Source organism: Pogona vitticeps, chromosome 4, assembly GCF_051106095.1.
Source record: "Pogona vitticeps strain Pit_001003342236 chromosome 4, PviZW2.1, whole genome shotgun sequence".
Lineage (NCBI taxonomy): Eukaryota > Metazoa > Chordata > Lepidosauria > Squamata > Agamidae > Pogona > Pogona vitticeps.
Window position 1 is genome coordinate 110,504,520 of NC_135786.1, and position 20,884 is coordinate 110,525,403.

A 20,884-nucleotide genomic window follows, 5' to 3' on the forward strand; every position below is an offset into this window, starting at 1 on the left:
TGTCTGTCTGTCTGTCTGTCTGTCTGTCTGTGTCTGTCTGTCTGTCTGTCTGTCTATCTGTCTATCTATCTATCTATCTATCTATCTATCTATCTATCTATCTATCTATCTATCTATCTATCTATCTATCTATCTATCTATCTATCTATCTATCTATCTATCTATCTATCTGTTTAATACTTGGGAATAGCCATGTTTGTATACATGTTGAGTCTCTACATTCTATCAACAGCTCTTACTCTTCCTGAGGTAAATCTCCCAGATCATCGGCATGGTTCATGGACCATGCCCTTCTACTCCTCTCGCAAGCTGTCTATGCAGCTTATTGCAGTTGTTTGTGTAACCTTCCCTCCATCTGATGTGAGAGGAAATCTTGGGGAAGCATTTCATAAAGAAAAGCACAAATCTCTTTATCTTTCAGAATAAAGGCCTATGCTACCTTTCATAAGTGCTCTCTCTCTCTCTCTCTGTTCTAGGGAAGGAGTATTCTGAATGTCATGTTCTTCTCTAATGCTTCTCACCAGCTTTAGCAAATCTTTTAAGGGCTTAACAACAGGCAATAATTAATAATTATGTGCCATAAATTCACTTCAAACTTAGAGTAAAGGTTACCAGGGCTCTCTTAAGTATAAACTACTGAGAAGTGGTTTATCAGTCTCTCCTCCCTGCCAGGAGCCTGCCGCTGCCTCTGAGCATGTGCTGATGGTGGTAGCAGCTGAGACTGAGCTGGCAGGAGCAGGTAGGGCCCCACCAGGCATAAAGTAGAAAAACTGGTTAATTCTTCTGGAGGTTTGTGGCTGTTTGTGTTTTCTGGTTATCCATGAAGCACAAACCCTCACAAACTAGTTTGTGTCCATCTCTAGTTAAAACATCATGGTAAGTAAGTAACAAGGTGGCTGGAAGTAAGTAATAGGCTTCTGGTCACTGTGCCATTGAACCATTACTGTGGAAACGTGTCTCTGTGTGTGGGGGGAGTAAGAAGCTTTAAAATCTGATAGTATATGAAAGAGAAGTACTGGAGACAAATAGCAATTCTGAGGTGTTTAGCTGTAGGAATCTTTCCTTTAAATATGAGTGTGGCAGGGCCTTGAATGGTTCGGCCTGAATAATAGACAGCTTGAAATTGAGGTGTCGCCAACTACTCTCCCCTGCCCAAAAGGGAGGCATTCCTTAAGCTTGAACCAAAAGCTGGAAGTATTTTTAAAAGTGTCCCTCTGTCTTTGTGTGAATGTACAGAGGGTCACTGGGTGAAAGGACCAGACAGTGAAAGAGAGTGAAAGGACCAGACAAGGGCAGAAAAAAAATACTAGTATTCAAATCTGGCCACTGTAAAGTGTTCCTATACTCTATGGGTTGTAGGGGGTCACTGATGCACCTTATTTCTAGGTCAGAAGAAGATTCTAAAAACAAGTACGCCTGTTTCCAAGCTGATATCCAGCTCAGCCTATGAGGCTCAAACCAGTTGTCTGTGGTGGATAAAACAGGAAGACACCTTGCAACTACTCTTATACACGTTTTTCTTTATTCAGCCCACAAAGTACCTGGAACCAAGCACATGAAGGGATTACTTTTCTTGAGAACTGGATAAGAGGAACACCTCTGCAACAACACAAGTGAGTTTTTAATCTCTCCTTCTGTCAATCAGACTGTTAATTGAAAGTGACCAATTTCATGAATTGTAGAAAGTACATTTTCATTCCAAGGATGTGAGATCTGAATTTCCCACATTTATTTCTTGTTTGTATCACACACAAAGGAATCTTTCATGTCTGTTAATTAAGAGACACCTTCACTTAATGATCCATCATACAACTTGACATTATTGATCAATGTGTTTAAAGTGATGTGTTTAAAGTGAACAACTAATTTAAAGGTAGCAACATTGTCTTCATTTGTAGACTTCTAGGTTTAGGAATATGTTCATTCTCTGTTAATATAAATACATCTGAAGTTTCCTTCATTATTTTTTTCCTCACTTTTGACAGGCAGCTAGGAATGTAGATTGTTTTCCCCCCTGAGTATGTAAGACTAGCAAAGAATGGATGATGGGATGGAAAGACATGGTTGAGAGACTTAATTTTTAAAAATTCCTGTACAAAATTGACCTGCACCTCTTGGACCGATGTGCCAACTGGATCTTAGAATTCCAATTTCACACTGTCACAAATGTTGCAGCAGAAATCTCAGCAGTTTAGACATGTAAAAGGGAATGGTCCATTAGGTCTAGACTTATGATTGATGGAGTTCTACTAATTCTGGAGGAAAAGAGAAAGACAGTGATTCTCAGAGATGGCGCTTTTTTGGCACAAACTGTTAGAGTTTTTTCAGAGCATTTATGATGCAAAGTGACAGGAAGAGCTGATTATACGATGGCAATTTCTGTGTGTTTTTCATTTAAGTTATTATAATCAACGTGAGCCATCTTAGGTTATTAGAAACCAAGATCAAGATCATCCACACTATGTAAAGGAAAACAAGCAAAAATAAACAATCTGAGCCTATCCTACCTTTCACATGTAATGAGAATACAGAACTGACCAGAGTAGACAGTATTGCTGGGAAAAGTGGGTTGTGGGGCAGAGTAGGAATAGAGGGACACCTAACTTCATACAAATTGTCTTGGAAAAAGGAAGCCACAGATGTTAGTTTGCAAGACTTGAGCAGAACTTACTGGAAAAGGCAATATTTCTAGGAAGTAGGGCAGGGCAGTATCTAATTTTATCTATCTATCTATCTATCTATCTATCTATCTATCTATCTATCTATCTATCTATCTATCTATCTATCTATCTATCTATCTATCTATCTATCTATCTATCTATCTATCTATCTATCTATCTATCTATCTATCTATCTATCTATCTATTTACTTATTTGACCACCCATCTGTCTACCAAGGCCACTCTGGGAGGTTTACAACATAGTAATGTAGTAGATAACAACTTAACACACTGAACATAATAGCTGTACAAAAATCAAATGTAAATATCAGTACACATACACAAAAGCAAAATAAAATTAACTGAAAGTAACTCTAAGATAATTTAAAAGTAATTTAAAAGGCAAGGTGGAATTAATCATATGAACACCGAGACAACCACCGTGCTGTGGTATTGTAAGCTCCAGGAAGGCCTGTCTGAAAAGCCATGCTTTTAAAGATCATTTGAAAATTCCCAGTGAAGGGACCAGGTGAATTTCAGGCAGGAGACTATTCCAGAGATGACGAGAAACCACTGAGAAGGCCCTGTTCTGGTCTTCTCTTTCTGGTCCTCTCTTGGGGTCAGTGATCTCAGTCGCCTGGCTTGGGAGGATCACATAGGCAGGGCAGATCTTATTGGAAGGAGGCATTCTCCCAGGTATTGAGGTCCCAAACTGTACATCAGCATCATCACCTTGAAGCTGGCACAGAAATAAACAGGTAGCCAGTGCAAGGTGGCCAGGGTGGAAGAGATATGTTTTTATTTCTTCACTCTGCTCAAGACTCTGGCCACCATATTCTGGACCTGCTGAAGTTTCTGTAGCAGCATCACAAGCAGCACCTCACAGAGAGCTTTATAATAGTCTAATCCCATGGTGAGGGACCCAGTGTCAAAGTAGGGATGCAGCTGGGCAATCCACCTCAGATGGAAAAAATTGGAATGGATCACAGATGCTACCTGGGACTCCACTGATAGCGCTGGGTCCAGAAGTACACCCAGGCTGCAAATGTCATCCTTAGCAGAAAGAGTGCCCCTCCCAAAGAGACAGAGAGACCCCCAGTCCACAGATACTAGGGCACCCACCCACACAACATCCATCTTGTTTGGGCTCAGCAGGAAGGGAAAAATGACCTTACATGAGATGTTGTTGGTTTGAAAGATATAAGCAGAGCAGTTAATGAAAGTATATTTGGGAAGCCATTAACACAGAGTCATCACACATCAGAAGTGACTTGATGGCACATAACCTCTTTGGAGCTTTAAAAAATATATTTTAAAAACTATAAATTATACAGTAACATGATGGTTAGAATAACTGAGGTTACAACTACCAACTAGAGTTTATAACAGGATATAGACACCAAAGCTCTACTAACATCAAGCAGGACCATTTGTAGCCACAAAGAAAAAGAAAGAAAGAAATGTCATTTTATGGCTTAAACTAGAGAGTTTCTAAATATTTGTTCTGTATTCTTTTTTTAAAAAATATTTTAAAATACTTTCAATACCTGTATTATTTTATTTTAAATATTATTTTTAGATCTCCATTTTACAATCAGACCCACAATTCCCTTGCAAGCACGATTCTGATTAGACTTTTTGGCCAGGAAGGAGTTTAAAAGTTAGGTATGAATTAGCATATTGTGTCCTGATGACAGAGTCAGAAATCCAGTTTGCCCTAGAAGACAAGCTGATTTTCCCTTTGAAAACTTATATGAAGAGATTGTTTGGTCTTAAAAATTCTCAGATGTTTACTGAAGATGACATATCCACTTTTTTGGAAGAGTGTCACTCCATTATTAGCTTTAAAACAAACCTATTTTCTTTACTCTTTAATGAAAATATGTCTTTTCAGTCTGTTTCTGTGGCCTTTCTTTCTAAATATATCCCCCACACCTAAAATGTATGCAGTGTTGCCTTTTGCAAAATTCCCGATAGCAATCCTATACCATGCATGATCAGTCTTGCAACAAAGTGGTTGTTTTCCCTTGTGAAAGGCCTTTTTTGAGGATCTGTATTTCAGCCCCTGTAGTCTGGATTCTTTCCAAATTAAAAAAAAGCCAACCATTCTCTTTTAAGATAAGTGAGATTTGTCTTTTCAATGGTGCACTCAGCTTTAAATCTAAGGATGTTTAGGATTGACTATTTCTGAATGGGTGGTGGTGTTGAAACAGATTTACTTAAAAACAACAGCACATAACTCTAAAATCCTTTGTCCAGACTTCCCCAAAACTGCTGTTCCTGTGCCAAATTTAGTGCTGATTCACAGATGAGTTTCAAAATTCTAATTTTTTTGCTACCTCCATTTTTAGAATTTCCCTGTAGAATGTTGATTTGCTCTGCAAACACAAGATCATTGCATAATTGTGCAATGCCAATACAGTTTATTTATTACTTAGTTAAAAAAGCGACCACCATTTGTGTTGTGTTGTGTTAACTGTAGTAGCCATTTGCATCAATTCTTAACAACCTAATGAAAACTAAACTTTTGGATTAATCAAGAGGGATACAGTGTAAAAAATGTAGTCCAACCTATTCTAGCGCGTAGGAGTAACATCTGAGCACTTACTAGAGTGACACATGAATGCTGAAGGCTTACTTATACCACTGTCACTACCATTTGTTAAGAGGTATTCAGAAGGATATCACAGAAGTGTTGCTAACCTTTTGCTATGGTAGTCATGTTGTATTTTTTGAGCTTGACAGCTGTGAGTCTAATGCAACTGCCTGGGCCTCCTCAGCAGGCTAGCTTTATGCATGGACTGGGACAAATCCCAACTCTGGATGTTAAGAAGTTTGTCTAGGTCTATAGTTTTGACGAGAATGTGTGACATCTGCAGCAATCTCTTGGCACCAGGCTCCGTTCACCTCTTTACAGGTTTCAGCACCTGACAACTGGAAAGAACATCCTTGTCTTAAGGCAACAGTTCCATAGGCTCCCTCCACTTTCCTGTTTATAGGAGCATTCAGATGTGCTGGTCCTTAAATACCTTAAAAGTAACATTTAGCAAAACTCTCCTTCACCATCTGGAGCAGACTTTCATCCAACTCTGGGCTGAAATGTTTCAAAGCCCCATCTGGTTTAGTGTCTCTGAAGTATAGATACAGGAGGCAGAGAATCCATGTTTCTGGCAGTCACACAGGAAACATAAGGTCAATTGCTGTATCTCCAGCTTAAACTCTTGATCTCTACTTGCGTTCCTTTTGGGAGGCTTTCAAGAGGATTAATAAGGACACCACCTTCAGTCTCTTCCAACCTGAAAGGAAACATCAGGAGGTTTGTAGAATGCCAACAAAAAGAAAATGTGGAAGACATGTGTATGGTTTGCCCAAGGATATAATGAACTCTCATAGATTTTCCTATCCTCGATTTAAAAAGTATATTAACATTTTATCTGTTTTTAATTTTACCTGTATTGCATATATATCCATAATTTTGAATTATGTAATGGTGTAATATGAATAAAGAAAGAAATCTTCAAAATACTAATTTCTTTTGTACATCAACTTCCAGGTACAATCAAATGCTAAATGAGCTTACATGTCACTTATCAAAGACTGTCAGGTACCAAATACTATCGCACAGCAATTAACTGACAGTAAATACCATATTTGCATGTGAGCTATAAAATACGATCAGATTAAGGACAGCATCCTGTTCCGGTTACCTTGCACATAACTACAAATGCAGAAACATCTGTGGCGATGTAAAGACAAGCCCATTCACCTACCCTGCCTGCCAGGCTTTACAGTCACATATATAATAACTTGAACTTACTCTGGTTTCTTTTCACTTCATAAAAACCTTACTAAGGTAACTTGCACAGGATACTGCCCAAACAGTTAAATATTGAATGCTGAAATAAAATATTAAACAATTCAAAATATAGGTACAGATAGTTCTATGTTATTTAATAATTATAAATACTTACTAACATTGGTGGTTTATGACTGTGGAGGACATAATTCAGACTTTTGGTATGATGCTGGCTGTGGGATTCCCATATGCCACTGTGGGAACTAAAAGCTGGACTAAAGGCATATTTGTTCTGATGCAACATAGTTTTCCTTATGTCCATGCATTCTTAATTATGTTTTATGTTCTTAACTCTGCAAACATTTGATATAAAAATTTGCTAAGGAATTTGTGGGTGCAGATTAGTTTTCTTTTAACTGAAACATGTTCAAATGGAATGGGTATCACTGTTCTTTATTTCTTCTAATTCTAAATGAACATTTTCTTTCTGCTTTTCTTTTCCCTTCCTTCCCTCTACTTCCCTACTTCCTCTAACTTTCCCTTGTCCTTCACAAAAAAGAAATATCTTTTCTTGAAGTTTCCCAAATCTCACATAATTTGTGAAGTGTATGTACAACCCACAGGGTGGCAGACTGTCTCAGAGAATATGACTCCAGTGTCTTCTCCAGGTCTCTGGACTTCCAGAGATACTTGGAAGAAATGAAAATTTACGTTATCATTGATCGGCTATTTTAGTATTTGCTTTATAGTTGAGCAAATAAGAACAGTGGGAAGGGATGTTTCATATATAACACAACACACTCCAGCAAAGTTTGTAATTCTTTGCAATTCTTCACAAAATGAGGAAGAAGAGCTATGTATTCATTTCCAGGGAACACAGAATGACACCTCCCTCGTCTGGGCTGCACATCCCAATACACGTAATGCAGAAAGGAGACTTTTGCATTTAAGGAGGATGGGGGATAGGAGAAGATCACTAAATTTCAGTTAGGAATGCAAATCATATCCTGCTTCATCCTTGCATGCTAGTGAGACTGATTTTTTGCATAAAATGTAAAACAATGATGATAGTATCTTTGGAGGCAGTAGGATAAACTTCAGCAAGCTGCCTTAGTGTATTGGACATTGTGTAGACTAGAGTTCATAAACAAGATATGGGCAAGATTTTTCTATATCCATAATATGAATACACATTTACATTTGGAGAGCTTTGTGCATCATTTTGATGGACTGCAAAGATAACAAAGAAGTGCTGAAAAGCATAAAACCAGACACATCACTGGAAAGTGAAATAACAAAACTTAGTTATTTCGGCCATGTCATGTGATCGACATCATGGCCTTATGCTCAGAATGGTCAGTAGTAAATGATGATGAGGACTCCAAAGGATGCATTGGTTAGATGTAATCAAAGCAGACACTGTCCAAAATATAAAACAGCTGGAAGAAGCTGTACAAGATCAGAAATCATGGAGAGAGCTGGCTCATGAAATCGCCAAGGATTGGATACGATTGAATGGATAATTCAATTCAATGCACCATTTCACAGAATACATTCATTTATTGAATGGTATCTTCTATTTAAATACAAAAGTCTACTTTAGTGTCTGTGTAGTCTGAGGGATACTTCATCCCATCATTTTGGGATGAGTCATCCTCCCATGCTACTCCTGCTGCTCAACTGATGTGAGGAAGAAGAGGTGAGAAGAAGAGTTTCTGACAGACCTTAAAAAGATACTTACTACATTTCTTGTTCCATTGGTTTAGGCTCTCTTGATTAGTGCAGTGCAAAAAGATCCTCCCATGAGAAATCTGAGTTTTCAAACATGCTCATTCAATTTGGTGGAAAATAAATTCCCTTCAAAAATAATTTTGGAAGAAGATAAATTCTGGAGAAGGCCTGAGATTTGGGATTCTGTTGATTATTTTTTGAGATGGCTAAGGAACATGTATTCCCAGCTTGTCTTGCATTTTGTACCAGCTTCACTTCGGCTAAAGCAGAAGGGAAGATGTCATGAGATAATGCTTCTCATGTTGCTTGTTCTGATCAGGAAGTATGAGCAGTCAGGGAAGTGGCATAGCGATGCAGCAATGTATAACATAAAGAGGGGAAAATGCAACATCACTGACCCCCTTGTAATGTTAAAGCTCAATGATATAACTAGAAGAAAATCCAGATTCTTTAGCATTTGTAGGACAAAATATGGCCACCAAAAAAACCTTCATCTCTTTTCTTGGAGCAGCGCTTAACAGTGCCATTTCTCTCATGCATGCTACAGGCCTTACAACAGACTTGAGCAAAGTGCAGCTCTCCAGATGTTGCTGAACTGCAAATCCCAACTCTCCTCACTATTGGCTGTGTGGACTAGGATTTCTGGGAGTTGCAGTTCAGCAACATCTGAAGGGCCACATTTTGCCTTACAAGGAAGGAGCTGTGCAAATATCTGGAGTAGAGACGAAATATACCTACAATGATCTTTTAAAAATGTGGCATTTGATCATCATCATCTTAGACCTGCAGAGCTGGAAGGGATCCTATGGATCATCATGTCCAGTCACTCTCAAGGACGCACAGTGGGGGATTGAACTCCCAACCTCTGACTCTTCACCACTGAGCTATCCAGCAGTTTAATCCTGGGGAAAGTTCTGAACCTTGAACAAGGACACGTGCTAAACTGTAAAACATTTTGTGATTTCCTTACTTTTATAGGTCAATTTCAGTCTGTTTTGAGATGGCCAGAAAGAATGCTCACTACAATTCTTGGGTGGAGGGAGGTGCATGCTGGCTTTGTGGTGCGACTCTTTATGTGCTGGCTAGGAATGGATGAAATGCTACAAACTGAGTTATGCTAAACAACAGGAATTAAATCAATGTCTTTGCATGCTTTGCATTTTCAAATGGGAAAGACACAAGTTTTGTTCTGAAAGTTTTGAAAATTGCAGAATATTGATAAGAAAATAATTACCTTCCATGCCAGGCTCTTACCTGAAGGCATGGAATTTCATGGGAGTTAAGAAATCCTCATGAAGGTGTTTTTTTTTTTTTTGGCATAAAAACAACCTGAACTGATGAGGATTGGGAAATTGGGGGGTATTCTTTACATCCCTACAGACACCTCATCATTATGATGAGTATTTCTGCTATAAATTAAGGTTATATTGTAGGACCAAGCAGGAAAGTTATACATTTTCATACAAAGGTACACATTTTATTCCTTTTCCTTGGTAATATAGGTGGCTTTCAAATAATGTTCTTGGTATTTAAAGAAAAGCTGTGACAGAATGAATGAACTTGAACTTTGTTGACATGTTACTCTCCTCTTCCGACTGGGTGGGTGACTGAATGTCAGCATACTTAATTCAAGGCATGGATTGCCCCCCCCCCCCGCTAATTGTCAAAAATGATCGACATCCTGTTTGTGAATACAAACCTTTTTTATTACTACAGTACTTCAGCACATTGTCTTCTTATTTTCAATAGCCCCACTCTCTCTCCTTTTTAACAATCTTGGCATAAACAATTGGAGGATTGATCTAAAGAACAATTCATGTTAGGCTGTGAATCAGAACCAGCCTGGTTCCTAGGGAGAGAAGAGTCCTTGCTATTCTTTTTGATTAATCTGCCTCAAGTACTCCTTAAGGAAATGGAAATAATGTCTCTAAAACACTTATATGTCAGTGGTATTTGTCTAGTCTGAGTGTGTTTGTGTAAGAGTACCTACATTTTCATGGACAGCAGGAAATACATTTGTTTTTGAAAAACTAGCATGGCACTGCAAAATAAATGGGTTGCACTAAAACACTTGAAAATGTACTTTTTCTATTCCCACATGACAGGGAAAGATATTGCTAAAATAGCCCATCCACTTAGCTACATTGAAGTGATTACAACAATGAAGACATTGATTTTGTTCAAAGGTAATGCCATTTTGCATGATGGAAGCACTGAGAGTTATTGCTTGGACACTTCACATTTCTGTAGTTTTCTTTCTTTCTTATTCTTTCTTTGACTGTTGGATTACTAAATCCAACTTTTATTTTGCAAGCATACCTGTCTTCCATTGAAGAATCTTCTAAAGGTGATTTGTGTGCATAGAATGGCAGTGGAATTCACATATACAAATGTTGCATGCACTCTGCTGAACACAAGAAGGGAGTGAGATTGGTAGTCAAACAGAGGTTGGTAGCATTGAGTTTACACACACACACACACACACACACACACACACAGAGAGAGAGAGAGAGAGAGAGAGAGAGAGAGAGAGAGAGAGAGAGAGAGAGAGAGAGAGAGAGAATCAGAGTCCTTTCTTTTCTCCATGTTCAGATTTTTCACTATACACTTGAGGATATTCTGATACAAATTGCATCAAGCAATCTAATTAGTTCAAGGTAAACTGGTTAAGATTTATAAGAAAAATAATTTGGACTAAATCAAAACAGATGATATTTGCATACCCCATCAAAAAGTACTTAGAAGTGTAACAATCCTTTTTCTGCTCTACAGTTGTGCAGCTTGCCCAAGGATACACAGGCTGGCCTTTCCCCCAGGAGGTACGGTGGCAAACTGAACCACTGACCTGTGGCTCCACAACCATGTATTCTAACTCACTGAGCAAAGACGATGGGCTGTTTGTTTCAGCCTACATTCAAACTGCAGATCTTAGCACATTCTGATTAAAGCATAATTGACTATCAGTCCTCTCTTACCAAGGGACCGCCTTCTGTGCTTAGAGTCATACAGGGGAAGAATGAGGAGCAGTAGAGCCTTTAGTAAGGCTGTGGTGGTCCCGACTGCCCATGCATATGGGTGTGTGGTGCAGGGAATTTAATGAAAAATCCACTGATTTTCATCTAAAAATGGAAACTCCAGAGATGAACCAGAAAAACCAACAGTTTAGCTCATAGGCTGCCATGCTGACCTCACCCCCAGGTGTGTGAAGGTACTACACAGCAACTTATATAGTTCTGGGACACTAAATACATGCACCCCCTGGATTTGCCAAGCAATAGGTCTGGGATAAGGGTTCTTTGGCAGGGGGGACACACTGGTGAGTAGACCTGTGCCAGATGCAGCATCATATTTCTACCAGCAGGAACCAGTATAGTTGTCACCATTCCATTCTACTGCAAGGTGTCTTTATGCATTTGTTTACCCTCTCAGTTTACCCCTTCCTGTGCCTACCAGAATTGAGGAAACAAATGAAATCCTCACACATTCCTAATAAGGGTGGATAAAGTGGTCAGATTTTCTGTGTCCATGTTGAAATGTTAGTAAATTCTGATTTTTTTTTAAATGATTCCTTTATTATTTATTTAGTCAGAGGCAGCAGAACCACACAGGGAGGAGACAGGGGCAATGGAAAGGGAGTGGGGGGGTGTCCATTTTACTGAAGCAAAATGAAGCACTGAGCAGAAATAATTATGTGCTTCATTTTGTTTCAACAAAATGGGATCCATGAACCAACCCAGGAAATGAACCACGAACCACTCCCATTTGTGGTTTTTTTTTTGGTCTTAGTTTATTTATTTATTTATTTATTTATTTATTTATTTATTTATTTATTTATTTATTTATTTGTTTGTTTATTTATTTGTTTGTTTGTTTGATTTGTATCCCGCCCATCTGGTCTATGCCAGTGGTTCTTAACCTTTGTTACTCGGATGCTTTTGAACTGCAACTCCCAGAAACCCCAGTCAGCACAGCAGGTGGTGAAGGCTTCTGGGAGTTGCAGTCCAAAACTCCTGAGTAACCCAAGGTTAAGAACCAGTGGTTTATGCGACCACTCTGAGCAGCTTCCAATATAATACAAACAATTAATAAAAAAACATAGTTTCATAAATCTACAAATGAAAATGTGGAAACCAAGAAAATAGAGTAAAAATAAATTAAAGAGAAATGAGAAGAGAGAATCAAGTATTGACTGGAGGGAAGGCCTGAATAAACACCCATATTTTTACTTGGCTTTTAAAGATACCCAGGGTAGGGGCCGCACAAATCTCCAGAGGAAGTTTGTTCCAGAGGCGAGGAGCCACTGCTGAGAAGGCCCGATTTCATGTCTTTTCCTTCTGGGCCTCTCTGGGCATCAGGCCCCTCAGCCTCACCTCCTGACTTGCACGGGTGATCCGGGTAGAGCTTGGTGGGAGTAGGCGTTCCGCCAAATATCGAGGTCCTAAACTGTTTAGGGCTTTATAAGTAAGCATTAAAACTTTGAAGTCGATGCGGAAACGGATGGGCAGCCAATGCAATGGAGAAATATGTTGGCATTTTCTCACTCCACTAAGGAGTCTGGCCGCCACATTCTGCACCACCTGAAGTTTCCCCATCAGCCTCAAAAGCAGCCCCACGTAGAGTGCCTTACAGTGGTCTAATCTTGAAATTACTCTCTGGGGACAGTCCTCCAAGAAAGAGCGGACCCAGGCAAACGCCAAGCCACCAATTCCTAACTCAGAGAGCCTCCCCAGGAGGATACCGTGGTCGATGGTATCAAAGGCCACTGAGATGTTGAGAAGGATCAACAGAGATGTTTTACCCCTGTCAGCCTCCCTCAACAGGTCATCATACAGGGAACCAATGCCATCTCTGTACTGTGGCGTGGCCTGAAGCCCGACTGAAACAGATCCAGGGCATCTGTTTCATCCAAATGAGCCTGAAGCTGGTCGGCCACCACCCTCTCGACCACTTTGCTAATGAAAGAAACACTGGTGATGGGCCTATAGTTGCCAATTTCGTCCGCCACCATATTAAGTTTCTTTCTTATGGGCCTAATGAGTGTCTCCTTGAGGGCTGGTGGAAACCTGCCCTGAAGGAAAGACCCATTTATTTTTGCTGTGGCCCATTCTGTTGTTTTCAGCCTGGCTGCTTTGATTAGCCAGGCCGGGCAAGGTCAAGGGAGGAGGTGGTGGCTTGACAGCAGTCAAGCACCTTGTCCACAGAGTCAGGCGTCACAGGCTGAAAGGAATCGAAAATTACCGGGCAAGATTACCGGGCTGGACATCTCAGCTCGACTCACTGTATTCAAAAAAGGAGAGCGCTCCCGGCGGATGGCCTCCACATTAGAGTTTTAAAATGTTACAAATTGGTCCGGTGAAAAACTAGGGGGAGGCCCATCACTCAGACCAATTCCAGATAGGTCGCTGTGAAGGAGAGACGAGGAGTGCGCCGTCCTCCGAGAAAAGACGTACAGTAGAAGAGACTGAGTGCGCTGTAGGGGTATTAATTGACATTGAGCAAACTAAAGTAGTGGCTAAGAGACCGACGGAGGTGTGCCTTGTAGAGGAAGGAGGGGAGGAGTTAGATTTGATAGTCTGGGAAGATATAAAAGGGGGGAAAAACGCGCGGGCTTTTAGGATCTGTACCGACTTGAATGAAGAGAGAAGTAAGAGCCGAGGGGTTCAAACGGAACCTATGCTTGGCTTCGAAACTCCAGTCGGAGCTGCCGCGGGTTTTCCTAATCTGGCTAACTGTGGGGGATTGTTGCCAGACCTGAACTTTCCCAGAGGACCAGGGAAGTTTTACGAGCCTCTAGAATGGACGGTAATGGTGCATCCGCGAAACTACCCTGGTGGGAGGAGGGTCATACGGCCTGGACCCGAGTTTCAGAAGAAACCCCCAGAGGGAGATTGGGCGAGGCACCCTTGTTGCAGAACGGTCTGTGCCGTTCGGAGTGCCCCCCTTCATCCTATGACCGATCGCGAGAGATTCGGACCGGCCCCTTTCTAAGTGATACAGAAATGCCTCCTGTTGTTCGTTCCAAGAAATACCATTTATTAGATGATTGCCTGTTACAGGATCCGTTTGATCCACAATAATTGAATGCTGTAAACAATAAAACTACTAATGTTGGATTTTACGACGAGCCTCTGTGCCTTTTTCCCGCCTTCACCACTAGTGCCCCCCTGGCTAGAGAAGAACTTCCTTACAGTCGCACAGTATATGGAATAACTCTGCCTGCTGATTTGAGGCTTCGCTTATTCGGTTAGCGAAGTATGTACGACAAGCAGCCTTTACCTTAGCCTGGTAAAGGTTAGTTGCAACCCTTACAGCTATCCAATTATGTTCCATCGGGTTCTTCCTCCACCTACACTTTAGCCTTCTCCTAAATCACTTCATTGCTCGGTAAGGTAAAGGTAAAGGTTCCCCTTGACAATTTTTGTCCAGTCGTGTCCGACTCTAGGGGGCGGCGCTCATCCCGCTCTTCAAGCCATAGAGCCAGCGTTTGTCCGAAGACAATCTTCCGTGGTCACATGGCCAGTGTGATTTAGACACGGAACGCTGTTTACCTTCCCACCGAGATGGTACCTATTTATCTACTCGCATTTGCATGCTTTCAAACCGCTAGGTTGGCGGGAGCTGGGACAAGCAACGAGCGCTCACTCCGTCGCGTGGATTCAATCTTACGACTGCTTGGTCTTCTGACCCTGCAGCACAGGCTTCTGCGGTTTAGCCCACAGCACCACCACGTCCCTTTCATTGCTCGGAGGTCCTGGTTAAACCAGGGCGCTGGCCGAGCTCTAAGCAGGAGAGGGCGTTTAGGCGTGATCGTGTCTATAGCCCTAGTGGCAGTGGTAAACCAGCTGTCAACCAGAACCTCGACAGGAGCGCCAGCCAGGTCTACCGTAACACCTCTCATGGCATCCTAGAATCCAATAGGATCCAGTAGCCTTTGATGGCGGACCATAGAAATAGGTCCCTGTTCCCTGTGATGGGGGAGTGCCACTGAGAGGTTACATTTTATTAGGTGGTGATCTGACCATGACAAGGGGACTTACTCAAAGTCAGTCACCATCAGACCACACTTACTCCAATTGGTGGAAAAGACCAGGTCCAGCATGTGACCACCCACGTGGGTGGGGCCGTTGACATGTTGGGACATGTTCAAGGAAGCCATGGTTTCCAAGAACTCAAGAGCTGGCCCTGAGGTCTCTGCCTCTGCGCGAATGTTGAAATCACCCAGAACCAAGAGCCTTGGGGACCCCAACACCACTGCGGAGACAAAGTCCGCCAGCTCCAGAAAGGAGGTGGCTGGGCTGCGGGGAGCGCGGTAACCCAGCAAAATCCCAATACCATCCCTGGCCCCAATCAACACTTGGAGTGCCTCAAGACCTGGCTTTACCACCGAGGAGCACCTAGTAACCTCCAGGATGGATTTACAAACAATGGTTACTCCCCCCCTGTCCCTCCCGTCTGCCCTGGTGCTGGACAGCATAACCAGGTTAGGTTAGGTTAGGTTAGGTTAGCATAGTTAGGTTCATGCTCATCTCTAGTTACAAATCAAAGCCTCTTATTAACTGAAAATGGATCCCACTCCTAAATTTAACTTTTCCAACAATCATTGAATTGGGATTTCTGTCCACAGACTTATCTTGCATTTCCATGCTAAGATTTTTGTCACCTTACCTATTAAGCATGCACCAATGTCTCCACACTTTATTATCTATAGAGTCTCAGTAATGGCTTGCTTTATATAGAAAAATGCCATTCTGCTATGTTCAAAATGTGATTCCAATTACTGCAATAGGACCCAGTTTATGAAGTATGCTTGTCAGGAACATCAGCTCTTAGCGACATCTGCATCTGTGCATACACATTACTGGATATACTGGATACTAATTATTTTGTCAGCCCCTTTCCATTGAAAGGCAAATAATTGTTGGTTTCTTTGGTGTTTCCCATAATAATCCATTATTTTACTTTGTGAAATCGATTTGAAATAGGCATATCACTACAACATGCACTTTCAGAAGACTATATAATTAATATTTCCACAACACTTAATGTTCACATCTTACAGAACTGGAGAAAAGCCCCTTTGAATTGATGGCAAATACAGTATATATGCTTCTGAAAAGTTCCTTTTTCTTTCCCAACTTCATTTTATTTTCATTTAATTTAGTTCAGTTTAGGTGTTTCTTTTCTTTCATTTTGTTTTTTGCTTTCAAGTGTTATTTTTCAGTTACATATTCTCTTTCTCTCCAGTAGAAGAACCAGATCTTGGAAGTAATTAATTGTAAATTACTTATAGCTAGTTGCTTACTGTCTCAATTCCATTTTCAAAAGCAAACCACCAGCTATAGCTAAATTGCATGACAATGGTAACTTAACAAAGTATAACTTCACTCCTTTTGCTATACAACAGTTACTTTCTAGCTACTTCTGTCATTACAGGGAATTATCTCACTACATAGTGGAGGAAGAATATAATGTGGTCCAAGTGTTTTGGATGGTGAAACCGCTGAAGCCTCTGTGCTGCAAGGTCAGAAGACTAGCAGTCGTAAGATTGAATCCACGCGACGGAATGAGCCCCCATGGCTTGTCCCACCTCCCGCCAACCTAGTGTTTCGAAAGCATGCAAAATGCAAAAATGTGAGTAAATATATAGGGACCACCTCAGTGGGAAGGTAAACAGTGTTCCTTGTCTAGTCACACTGGCCACGTGACCACGGAGGATTGTCTGCGGACAAACGCTAGCTCTATGGGTTGGAAAGGGAGATTAGCAGGACTGGACAAATTGTCAAGGGGAACCTTTACCTTTTTGTGATGTAGTTACACTGCTGCTAGTGTTGAGGCAATGATGAGGCAGATTAAAGTAAGGCACACCTTGTACAGAGACCACTGGCTTGAAATGCTCAGATGCCTAGTGAAGGATGCCTAGTGTGTAATAATGCCTAGTGTGTAATAATCACTCAAAAAACCCCAACACAGGCAGCTGGCTGCCCTAACAATTCTCTCCCCCCTTTAAAAAAATATACAGATATGTCCCCCGAATTATCTGTTGCGCCATTGATACCTCTGTGCCAACAACTTGTATTCCATTCAAATATTTATCTATATATTTTATTTTATTTTATTTTATCCCTCCCTCCCTCCCTCCCTCCCTCCCTCCCTCCCTCTATCTATCTATCTATCTATCTATCTATCTATCTATCTATCTATCTATCTATCTATCTATCTATCTATCTATCTATCTATCTATCTATCTATCTATCTATCTATCTATCTATCTATCTATCTATCTATCTATCTGTCTGTCTGTCTGTCTGTCTGTCTGTCTGTCTGTCTGTCTGTCTGTCTGTCTGTCTGTCTGTCTGTCTGTCTGTCTGTCTGTCTGTCTATCTATCTATCTATCTATCTATCTATCTATCTATCTATCTATCTATCTATCTTTGTCACCTTTCTCCTCATAGGTAACCCAAGCCATGTCACAACTAAAACGATAAACCAATCAACAGTTCAAAAATAGTATATAATAATAATTGCATGTCCTTAAGTCAAGTCTGACATATGGCTATCCTTCCCAGGATTTTCTAGGTACAGAAGTAGTTTAACATTTCCTTCTTCTGAGCATGCCCTGGAACTGTGCAGTTTGCCTGTGACTATACCAACTGGCTCTCCCCCTAGGCGGTAGAGTGGGGAGTTGAATTGTCACCCTTTGGCTCTACAGTCAGATACCTAAACCACTGAGCTATGCATCCAGCTAATATATAGATTATACATTTTCAAGATTAAAAACAAGACCAAAAAACACTTACTGCTTAAAAGCCTGCCTGAAGAAGAAGGTCTTTGCCTGACAATAGAAGGATAAGAAGGAGGGGTTCCAACTTGGCTTCTTGGGGCAGCACATTCTGAAGCCTGAGAGCAGCCACTGACAAGGCTCTCTCTTTTATCCTTGCCAAATGGGCTTGGAAAGGTGGAGAAACTGAAACAAGGGCCTCCTGAGAAAAAAACCCATGAAGGTTCAGATGGAGTGACACATTCCTTCAAACAAACTGGATCCAAGCTATATAGGCCTTTAAAGGTAATAACCAGCACTTTGAATTGGACCCAGAATGAGACCGGCAGCCAGTGATGACATTGTAATTAGGGAGATTACATACTCCCAGAAACCAATTACAGTGTAGATTTCTAGATTTTTTTAAAGTCTCTGCAACTATGCTTAAATTCTCCATTGTGGAGTATGGTAGAGAGTCATATTTTGGTTCCCCTTGAAATACGTAAATGCACAAATTGCTCAAATAAAAGTCAGAGTGATTTATGAGATTTATCATTTGTGCGAAAAATATCACAAGAAAATGCCTGACATTGGAGAACAGTAAGCATCCTCAGGTATACCTTAGACATTTCTTGTTCTAGCAGTATCTTTTGAAATACAAAAGAAAACATTCCACAAGTTTTTTTCTCATTTTTAAAAAAATTCTGTATGTAGGAGGTACTTAGACAGTAGTGGTATGGACGAGGACAAGCACTTTGCATACAGAAAGATAAATACGAATTTAGCACTTATTTAAGGTTTCTGACTTCCTCCACATACCACAATGGGGACAAAGGATGAGTACTGTGCCTCAGTAAGCTTACATAGTGATAACATTGTTTAAAGCACAATGCATTTTCTCATTTGTAATCATAGTGCTTATTCATTATTGGAACGCTTGTATCCCGTTTGGAAAACGTTGCTTGTGCATAAGTTCTTTGAAACCCAAAGAAACCCAGCAAGAAATCTATGGGGAGTAAATCCTTTTCAGCAAAAGACACAGATCATTATCATCCCCTCTTTGCTTTCTTCGTATTGAATAGAAGAGAATAAAATGGTGACAGATTGCATTAATCTTAGGACATATTCCATTGCCTTCGACTGTACTGAGTGTATTCAGGAGGTGCACTTTATATTCAAACTAATACAATTCAAATCAGATCTGCTTCCATGTTGCTGTGTGCGGATGGTGCATATTGTTTTGTCACTTATCTCCTTGCCTGCATAATCACAACCTACTCTTTCACTCTCCTTTGTCTTCTTTGACTGCAAGTGCTTTCACTCTACTTAGTCAGTTTTTACTCTGTAAGGAACATGTGAAACCTTCCCCTTCAGTCCCATAGATACCTTTTCCCCCCATTTTGACACAGCAGCATTGCAAATAAGATGGGGGCACATCCATGACAGCAAACCAGACTTTCTGTGTTATTCCTTTGAAGCTACATTGCACATTAGGAACTGTTGGATAGCTGGTTGTTTTAGGTTTCTGGCTGTGGAGCCAGAGGCTGGGGGTTTGACTCCTCATTGTGCCTTCTTGACAGGGGCTGGATTTGATGAGTTCCTACCAGCTCTGCAGATCTAAGATGAAGATGTTGATGATACCCATTCATAGATTCCATTTAATTATGCAATGTTGTGATTTCAGAAATGGAGGGGTCAGTGTATGTGGTATTTTAACAAATGGATAAAGTGAAACATTGGTCCTTCAATATAGATGCATTCATGGTTTGTATTTCACAATCTGAAACAAAGAAAGAGCAACTTACTTACATATCATTTCCACTTAGAAGCACAACCCTAACAATGATTTTACATTTGACTTCATGTTTCTGAAAATATTTCAAAAGAGTCTCAGTTACAGTCTGATATTTTGAAATATGACAGGTAGCATTACAGGAAAATTTGACTAATAAATTACATATACCAAGTGGAAAGAAGTACAGTGATGCATTTGTTGAGGATCAGTACCCATTCATATGAACAGAAAAGACAACAAAAGGTTCTTCAAAGCATATAGATACTAATGGTCCATGTAACACTATAAATGACTGAAAAGATTTTCCCCCTTAGAGACTATAGTTATAATTTTTTATAGTCTGCAAAAGCAATTTGACAAGTTAGTGATATAGACATTAAATGATCATGGTCCGCTTTGGAAATAGGCAAGTAACAACACAGGAGATCCCAACATGTGAGTTATCTGGCACGATGGTGTCCTTTGATTACAAGGTCTGTATTCGCATTTAGAGTGGATTAAACATTTCAGGGAGGAGTGTTAGATAAATAAAGCCATTCTGCTACACAAATGGCCTTGTCAGACTTCGGGCTACACAACAACCCAGTAGGCAGTTGGGGAGTGTTCAAGATAACCAGCTGCAAGGCACCAAAAGAAGGAATGCGGTCTACCATGGTACGTCACAAGGCTGCATTAATTTGATGTATGGCATGTTTCATAGCCTTGGTGATGGGTATGGAGTCAGCAGGAGACTGATGTCCGCAGAGTGCATTAAACAAAGGTTGCAATTCATGAGTAGGAAGGCACAAAAATGGATGAGCCCAATTTAAGTGCCCGAGGAACTGTTGCAACTGCACTAATGTAAATCGAGATGGAGTTTTTAGTTCTGGTAAGAATGGAGAAGACGTAGCTTCCAACAGTTTGTGCCCTAGATAAAGAAACAGAAGTGGGGTTTGTATCTTTTCTGGAGCTATGTGAAGGCCTTTTTTCTCTAAGCAGTTAGCTAGAGAATCATAGACAGTAGCAGGTTGGATTTCTTGAACTGGGGTAGTATTCACTGAGTTCCCCCCACTTGACCTGGGGCTGGAGGTCCACCCTGTGACAAACCCAGACCTACTGGGATCTGCCACAGTTTCACTAAGCTGCCACCAACCATTCCCTATAAG

General features: G+C 40.7%; 1 long non-coding RNA gene across 1 annotated transcript in view; it reads left to right on the forward strand.

Annotated features, from left to right (window-relative positions):
- The window catches only part of LOC140706349 (uncharacterized), a 61,180-nt gene that overhangs the window by 15,633 nt on the left and 24,663 nt on the right, over nucleotides 1–20,884 (forward strand). The window contains exons 2-3 of the long non-coding RNA XR_013544596.1: nucleotides 1,530–10,373; nucleotides 16,621–16,818. This is a non-coding gene — a long non-coding RNA (uncharacterized LOC140706349). The remainder of the gene's footprint in view (nucleotides 1–1,529; nucleotides 10,374–16,620; nucleotides 16,819–20,884) is intronic.